Below are 8,456 nucleotides of genomic sequence, written 5' to 3' on the forward strand. Positions count from 1 at the left end.
AGGGAAATCTTTAAACAAAGCTTAACGCTATATTAGTTTACTTTTATAAAAATACAAACATATATATATAAGTAATATTATTATTATAAAGGGGGGTTTTTACCGTTTAATGACCGGTTTGTCGATTTTAAGACTTTAGTCGCAGTTAAAACCTAATGTAAAATATAAAATGAATACAAGACTTAAATTAAAGCGTAAAGTAAATAACGATAATGAAATTGAGAATAATAAAAGTGCGATAAAATAAACTTACGATAATTAAAAAGTACGATAATTAAAAGTGCGATTAAATAACAATAAATAAAAGTGCGATAATTAGAAGTGCAATTAAATATAAAATAAAGGAAATTAAATATGAAATAAAAGAATTATGCTTATTTAAACTTCCGTAATCATGATGTTTGACGTGTTGATTTTAGTTTTATGCCCATGGGTTAATTGTCCTTTGTCCTGGATTATTTAATATGTCCGTCTGTTTTTTGTCCATAACAGTCCATCAGTCATAAATATAAAGTGCGAGTGTCCTCGTCAAATTATTATTATACCCGAAGTTAAATATTCCAACTAATTGGGGATTCGAATTGTAACAAGGTTTTAATACTTTATTTAATGAATACACCAGGTTATCGACTGCGTGTAAACCAAGGTTTTACTACTTTGTTAACAATTACACCAATTACCCTTGAATGTAATTTCACCCTTGTTTTAATTATTCTAGTGGCTATTAATCCATTCCCGTGTCCGGTTAAATGAACGATTATTCGTACATATAAATACCCCGCCCATCGTGTCCGATCGAGTGTATATGGTAATTTATAAGGACGCCCAATTGTAAATCTTTATATTAACATTAACAAACTATCATTTAGTTAAACAAATATAAAGCCCATTAATAGCCCATAGTCTAATTTCCACAAGTGTCGTTCTTTTGTCCAAACCCCAATTATGGAACAAAGCCCAATTACCCAATTTTAGTGATTAGCCCAACATCATGATTACTTCGGATTAAATAAGCATAATAATTACTTAGCTACGAGACATTAATGTAAAAAGGTTGAACATAACTTACAATGATTAAAAATAGCGTAGCGTTACACGGACAGAATTTCGACTTACACCCTTACAATATTCGCTAACATACCCTTATTATTAGAATTATAATTAAAATTAAAATTAAAATATAAATTATATATATATATATTGTTTACATATGAGAGAAGAGAGAAAAAGATTATGAATTGTGATCAGAATTCGGTTGGCTTTATAGGGATTTTCGATTTTTGGGGCTCCGCGACTCGCGGTAAAATCCTCTTCAAACTCCGCGAGTCGCGGAGAATGAATTTACAGCTCAGTCCTTGGAGTCTTTCTCTGCCGACGGTTTTTATTTATAAATATAATATATATATATAATTAATATAATTAATTGTATATTATATTATATTTATATACCTAGTTAACTTGTAATTTTTAGTCCGTTGCGTCGAGCGTTGAGAGTTGACTCTGGTCCCGGTTCCGGATTTTCGAACGTCCTTGCGTACAATTTAATATCTTGTACTTTACGTTTTTAATCTTGTACTCTTGTAATTTCGAGACGTTTCTTATCAATAATTGGAACCTCTTTGATTGTCTTTTGTTCTTTTGAGCTTTTTGGTCGTTTGCGTCTTCAATTCGTCGAATCTGTCTTTTGTCTTCACCTTTTATTATTTAAACGAATATCACTTGTAAATAGAACAATTGCAACTAAAAGCTTGTCTTTCTTGAGGAATAATGCTATGAAATATATGTTCGTTTTTAGCATTATCAAATATTCCCACACTTGAGCGTTGCTTGTCCTCAAGCAATATCGTCTTGAAATACAAGAATCACTTCTTTATTCTTCACACTTTGTACATCAGTGATTTCTATACGGCGGTATAAACAATGGTAGTAACGATATGGTTTACAGTCCCACATGACTATAAAAATTTAGATCCATTAAGGAAATTGGATCTTTATGAAAACATTTGATCTTTTGAAATCTAGTTTTTACCCTAGATAAGTTTTCCGGAATAACCCTTTACCGGTGTTTGCAAAATATTTTTGTGGGTTTGGTGGGTTTTAGATTTGAAAATTTTAGCTCAAAACTTGCGGTTTTGTGTCACCCACTTGCTAACCTTGTATTTGGAAAGCAACACGTCCAGTTTACTTGTCCCGTATATTACCTTTCGGTAAACTACCGTCCGGTTGAAAGGAAAGCGTTGAACAAGCAACTGTTAAGGCAATGTCCCCTGACATGCTTTTAATTATGGTCTATAACGTGTCGGACGCAATTACTATCCTTGGTAGGAGCAATAGTAATGCTCACCCTTATAATTTTTCGGTATGGCACAAGGTCCTGTCTTTGACCACTATGCAACCACCGTTCTTACGGTTGACACCCGATTTAGTTCAGGTGACCTAATGAATTCCAGGTGAATTCCTAGGATTTTACGTTCAATGGTAATGAACGCATTGAAAATAGGGTTTTCAAAAAACAAATCGGTTTGTAATTTTGATCAAAATATTTTCTCGTTCAAGCTCGAGTTTAGATATCATTGAATTCCATGAGTTTGTAATTCTCAATCTTTAAGGTCAATCTCTAGGATTGAGTAATATCAGTCTTAAAAGCTGATTTTTAATCTTTAAGGAGATTATCCTTTCTGGGGATCTGATTCATTAGTCTTATCCAGCTAATTTGCATGGTGCCCCCCCATTGTACGAGATAAATCCTTCTCATGGTTAGGATGAATCCGACCACTTGGCGACCCTGTTTTATGCTGAGGTCCGTGGATTTCCAACCGATTTTAGAGATGACTTTTCTAGATTTTTCGTCAACCTACAGCTGGTCTGGACGACAACTTCTTGACCTAAATCAAGAAGCGCGTGTCTTTTTCGGAAGACTTTACTTCCTTTTAATGATGGAATTGATTCATCGTGTAGATCCATCTCTTCTTTTCTTTCATTGGGTAAAACAGTTTAGTTTAGTCCAAAGCAAAAGTATTTTCAGTTATTTGTTACAGATATATGTGACATATTTTTAAGATAACTTGGTAAATTTTCCCACACTTGGCTTTTATTTTCCTTTTTATCGTCCTCTATTCCATTTTAAATGAATTTTAACATTTTAGTTTGTTTCTCAATTTATGTCCTTTCCGAGGTAACAATAATTTCGGTGTTAAAACCTAGTTTTATCGTTCATAAATATGTATAAACATGATTTTGAATTCATTTAATTGAAAATTTTGAAAAATTTTACTAGAATTGGGTAGTCAGTATATAAGACCAGGGCTGTTCTTTATTATCAGAGAGCACTAGATTCTAATACAACTACTGCTTTACTAGTATTTTTAATGGTAACCAAGTGTTTAAGATAAAAATTTTAAAATCAGAAAGAATTTAACCCCTTCCCACACTTAAGATCTTGCAATGCCCTCATTTGCAAAAAATCAGTAACAATTTAAATTATTGAGGGTGATTTGTGTGAAAATGATTAAATTTTTACCAAAGTTTTCAAATATATTGGCGTTTGTTTGCTGAAAGATAAATGGTGCACATCATTTGTTCATTCCGTCTTGTTGTTATTTCACATATATTTTGCATCTTGTCGTCAAAATTAGTTGCTTTTGCTGAACTTAATGCCAGTCTTTGAAAATGCGTTGTTTTACCCTGTTGTGTACATAAGATAAACTGCAAACATATATACATATTTTTGAAGTTTGGTATATTACCCCACATTCAAAAATTATTAAAATCTAAGAATAAAAGTTAGATAATTATAAAAATGATTACAATATTAACAAAAGTATTAAACGTATCAATAATTACAAATTACAAAATAAAAAAAAAATAATAAGTAAACTAAGGATGATATTGGTACCAATAGGGGTTCCAGGCATAACCATAGGTGCTATAGAATGCTTCGGCAGGGTCATACGTAGGATATGGTGGCTGCATCTCTATAGACCAAGGAGGGAAGATGGGTTTCGGTGTAGGAATATAGTTTCTACCTATATGTTGGCAATGAGCTATGATCTGGTTCTGATGAACTTGCCAATCTTCAAATGCTCTCTGTCTAGCATTTTCGTATTCCTGAGAAGCTATAAACCTATGCATTTCTTGCATCTCATTCCCCCTCCTACATTACCTTGCTGCTGGTTTCTCTCCACCTGTGGATGTCTACCATGGTATCGTACTGCGGCGTTATTTCGCCTTTTCAAAACTTTCGCACCATGGTATACATTTAAACCTATAGTATCGCGGGGTTTCGGTTCTTCTACTAATAATCCCCCCCGACTTATATCCACACCGAGATATTCACCAATCAAAGTAATAAAAATACCACCTCCTATTATGCTATGCGGTCGCATCCCCCGAACCATAGCTGATAAATAATAACCCACACAATATGGTATACTTACAGCGCTTTGTGGGTCTCGAATACACATATGGTAAAACAAATCCTGTTCATTTACTTTTTCCTTGTTTTTACCCCTTTGTGTAATCGAATTAGCTAAAAACCTATGTATCACTCTTAATTCGGCTCTATCTATATCCAAATAAGAGTAATTTCCCCCTTTGAAACGGTGATGGCTTGTCATTTGACTCCACACACCGTGTGTATCAAAATTTTCATCTATCTTTCTACCGTTTAGTATCAATCCTCTACAATCGGCAGACGCTAACTCCTCAGGCGTATATATACGTAAAGCCTGAGCCATGTCCAGTAAAGATATGTGGTGCATCGAACCGCCTAACAAAAATCTAATAAAAGAACGATCGGTTAAACTAGCTACCCGATCATTCAACTCTATACTACATAACAATTCTTCACACCATACTTTATATACAGGTCTACGTATGGTGAATAAACATACCCAGTCATTAAAAGAAGAATTACCATACCTCTGTACAAGTAATTCCCTAATTGGCCCGGCCAATTCTACAGCTTCTAAGGGTCCCCATTCTATGACCCTCGGTACCTCAACAACCTTAGAATGAAGAGTATGCAAACCCCGTTGATATTTTGGATAATCTATTCAAAGTCTGTCAAATCTCAGGTTCGGGTGCAACTCTTCCAAGTGCATATCGGAAAAGGTCATGACTGGATGAGGTATATCCTGCTTGTAGTAGTTATCCACCTCCTGTTGTTCCAAATTCTCAGCAGGAGCATTGCGGGCTTGGGATGAAGATTCACCCCTTTCATTCTGCAAAACACATCAAACACAATTTTTGTGCATCCAAATATGCATTAGTGTCAGCAAAATCATCAATCAAAATAATTACAATGACATTATCAATTTATATCAAACTTAAGCTCATTTTCACATTTTTATCAAATCTACACTTTTTCAAATAAGCATATACGAAAATGTTCGCCAAGTTCATTAGCATTCAACTCAAATAACATGTCAAAATAATCATTACTAGCAATTAAACAAGTCTCAAGTGGCATTATCTTTCAAAAATCAAGTTCATGAATTTTAGACTTGAAAAAGTCCACTTTAATTCTCAAAATCATGTTTAGGCTCAAAGTTTGGATCATTTAACTACCTAGACATGTTACACTACTCAATTTAGCAACAATTCATGACAAAAATCGGCCATAACCTGTTTATATCAAAAAGCCCCAAATTTGCTCAAGAACACAAACCCTAGATTATTCAAAATTTGAAGTTTAAGGCTTCTAATCATGTTAAACAGCATCAATCTAGGTTATACAAGCATAATACATAAACAATTTAAGTCTAATTACACTAAAAAGCATCAAAATCAATTTGGGGAAAAAATAGCTCAAGAACACCAAATTTCGGATTAAATGGTGTTTAGGTGTAGAAATTTACCGTTTTTCTTGAGTAATTCTTAGATAGCATCCTTCTTAACATGATTTTAGCAAAAGATTTGGTGATTAACGGTTAAAAATTGTGATTTTGGGGTGTATTTTGCGGGGTTTTTCGTGGGTTTTCGCAGTTTGTTTTTGAGTTTTTGGGTTGGGGACTGAAACTGATCGTTCAGCTCTTTTTATTTTTTTTCTGTAATCCGGCCCCTCCGCGAGTCGCGGGGATTTACCCTCCAAACTCCGCGAGTCGCGGAGTTTGGTATTTTTTTTTTTTTTTTTTATAATCATTAACTTATTAAAACAATTAAGTAATTAATTTTAAAATTTTGTTTCCCTTGTTATTTAGGACGAGGTCGTTTCGGATCGATGTCCTAGTCCGTCTTTCGACAAAATTTTAAAATTTGTCTTTTTGTAGCGATTGTTTTAAAAGCTAAGATTTTTGGGTTTTTTCAATGTTTTTGGCATACTTTAATTCAATAAGATTAAAAATAATGATAATAAAAGTTCTCGTCCCTCCCTCGGGTAAAGCAATTTCGGTTCAAAGACCTAGTCTTCAACTTACGACGAATTTTAAAAATCATATTCTTAACTTAATGAGATAAAGTAAAATTTTTTTGTTTTTAAATTCACACAACTTAAATATAAAATTCAAAATTAATATTAAAAAATTCACACCAAACTTAAAATTTGAAATGCATAAAATTAAAAATTAATATTTTCAAAATTAAAAATTCACACCAAACTTAATTTAAAAATTTATAAATTCATACTAAACTTATATTAATTTTTCAAATATTTACAATTTTAAATATATTGTTTTTATAAAGTTTACAATATTAATTTAAGATTTAAATATTAATTTTAAAAACATGGTAAAAATAAAATTAAAAATCTTTTTTTTTCTTTTTATCCCACTTTAATCAATCAAATATTATCAAAAATATGCGCCCCTCTTTTCGGTAAAGTAATTTCGGTTCTAAGACCTAATTTAACTCATGACGAATTTTTGAAATATTTTGGTTTGATTGATTAAAGATATTTATACCTTAAGAATAAACGTTAAATTTCGCAGTGATGTAATAAATTTTTGAATGATATCAATAATTTCGGTCGCCAAACCTAATTTTATTTAATACCAATTTAATACTTTTTAGCGAACAAATTAGCGTTTATTATCAAAAGGTTAAAAATAAAAATAAAAACTGTACAGACATACCTGTGAAATAGATTTCTTAGTTATATGATCTATCCCATTCATAAGATAGTCGATTTAATTGGTTTTCCATGGCTACATAGGCGTAACCTCGAGCATTCAGTGTCTTTTCTTCTAAACATATGAACGGTCCATCTCTGCATAAAGTAACAAATTCGGTATTTGAATAGGTTTGATTATTTGAACATTTACCTCCATGTGACCATTTTCCGCATTTGTGACATCTTTCTAGGTGTCGTGCTCTTCTTTTCGCTGCGGATTTTGATTTTCCTTTACCAAATTGTAACTTATTATCTTCGCATCTGGATTCTTTTCTAACTCCGTCCATTCTTTCTCTGATTACTGATACTATTTCACTCGGTAGTATGTCATTATTACGTTTAGTGATCAAAGCGTGTAGCATTAGACCATGGTTTAGCTCACAGGCAGTCTTCATTTTGTAAAAACCTAAAAAAAATAAAAATTCAGAATGGGGGGAGAAGACTAGTTCTTTAGGGTCTGCTAGGGAAAGACCATTCGGGTTCCATTTTCGAGAACTACACGAAAACAGACAATCTAACTCTAACAGAAATACATATTATCCTTTAAAGACTTGATTCTCCCCACACTTAGTTAGCTGTGGTGTCGAAATTGTGATTAACTTCGTTGTCGACTTCCATCGGACCATGTATGTAATGTTTAACTCTGTGACCATTAACTTTAAATTCAATCCCATTTGAATTTATCAATTCTATCGTTCCGTATGGGAAAACTCTTTTGACTATGAATGGTCCAGACCATCTTGATTTCAATTTTCCAGGAAATAGCTTGAATCGTGAATTGAAAAGAAGAACTCTGTCTCCTTCTTTAAATTCTTTTGAACTTCTGATTCTTTTATCATGCCATTTCTTCGTTCTTTCTTTATAGATTAACGAATTTTCGTATGCTTCATGTCTTAATTCTTCTAATTCGTTTAGTTGACTTAATCGTAGACGTCCGGCTTCATGTAAATCAAGATTACATGTCTTCAAAGCCCAAAATGCTTTGTGTTCAATTTCTACTGGAAGATGACATGCTTTTCCATAAACAAGTCTAAAAGGTGTGGTTCCAATTGGAGTTTTGTAGGCTGTTCTAAAAGCCCAGAGTGCATCCTCCAATTTAATGGACCATTCCTTCGGATTTGATCCTACGGTTTTCTCTAGAATACGTTTTAAAGCTCGGTTGGTATTTTCAACTTGTCCACTTGTTTGTGGATGATATGCGGTGGAGATTTTATGAGTTACTCCATATCTTTTAAGAACTTTCTCAAGTTGATTATTACAGAAATGAGTACCCCGATCACTTATTAAAGCTTTCGGTGTTCCAAACCTTGCAAAAAGACGTTTTAAAAAGTTGACTACAACTCGTGCA

This window comes from Rutidosis leptorrhynchoides, chromosome 3, assembly GCF_046630445.1.
Source record: "Rutidosis leptorrhynchoides isolate AG116_Rl617_1_P2 chromosome 3, CSIRO_AGI_Rlap_v1, whole genome shotgun sequence".
Lineage (NCBI taxonomy): Eukaryota > Viridiplantae > Streptophyta > Magnoliopsida > Asterales > Asteraceae > Rutidosis > Rutidosis leptorrhynchoides.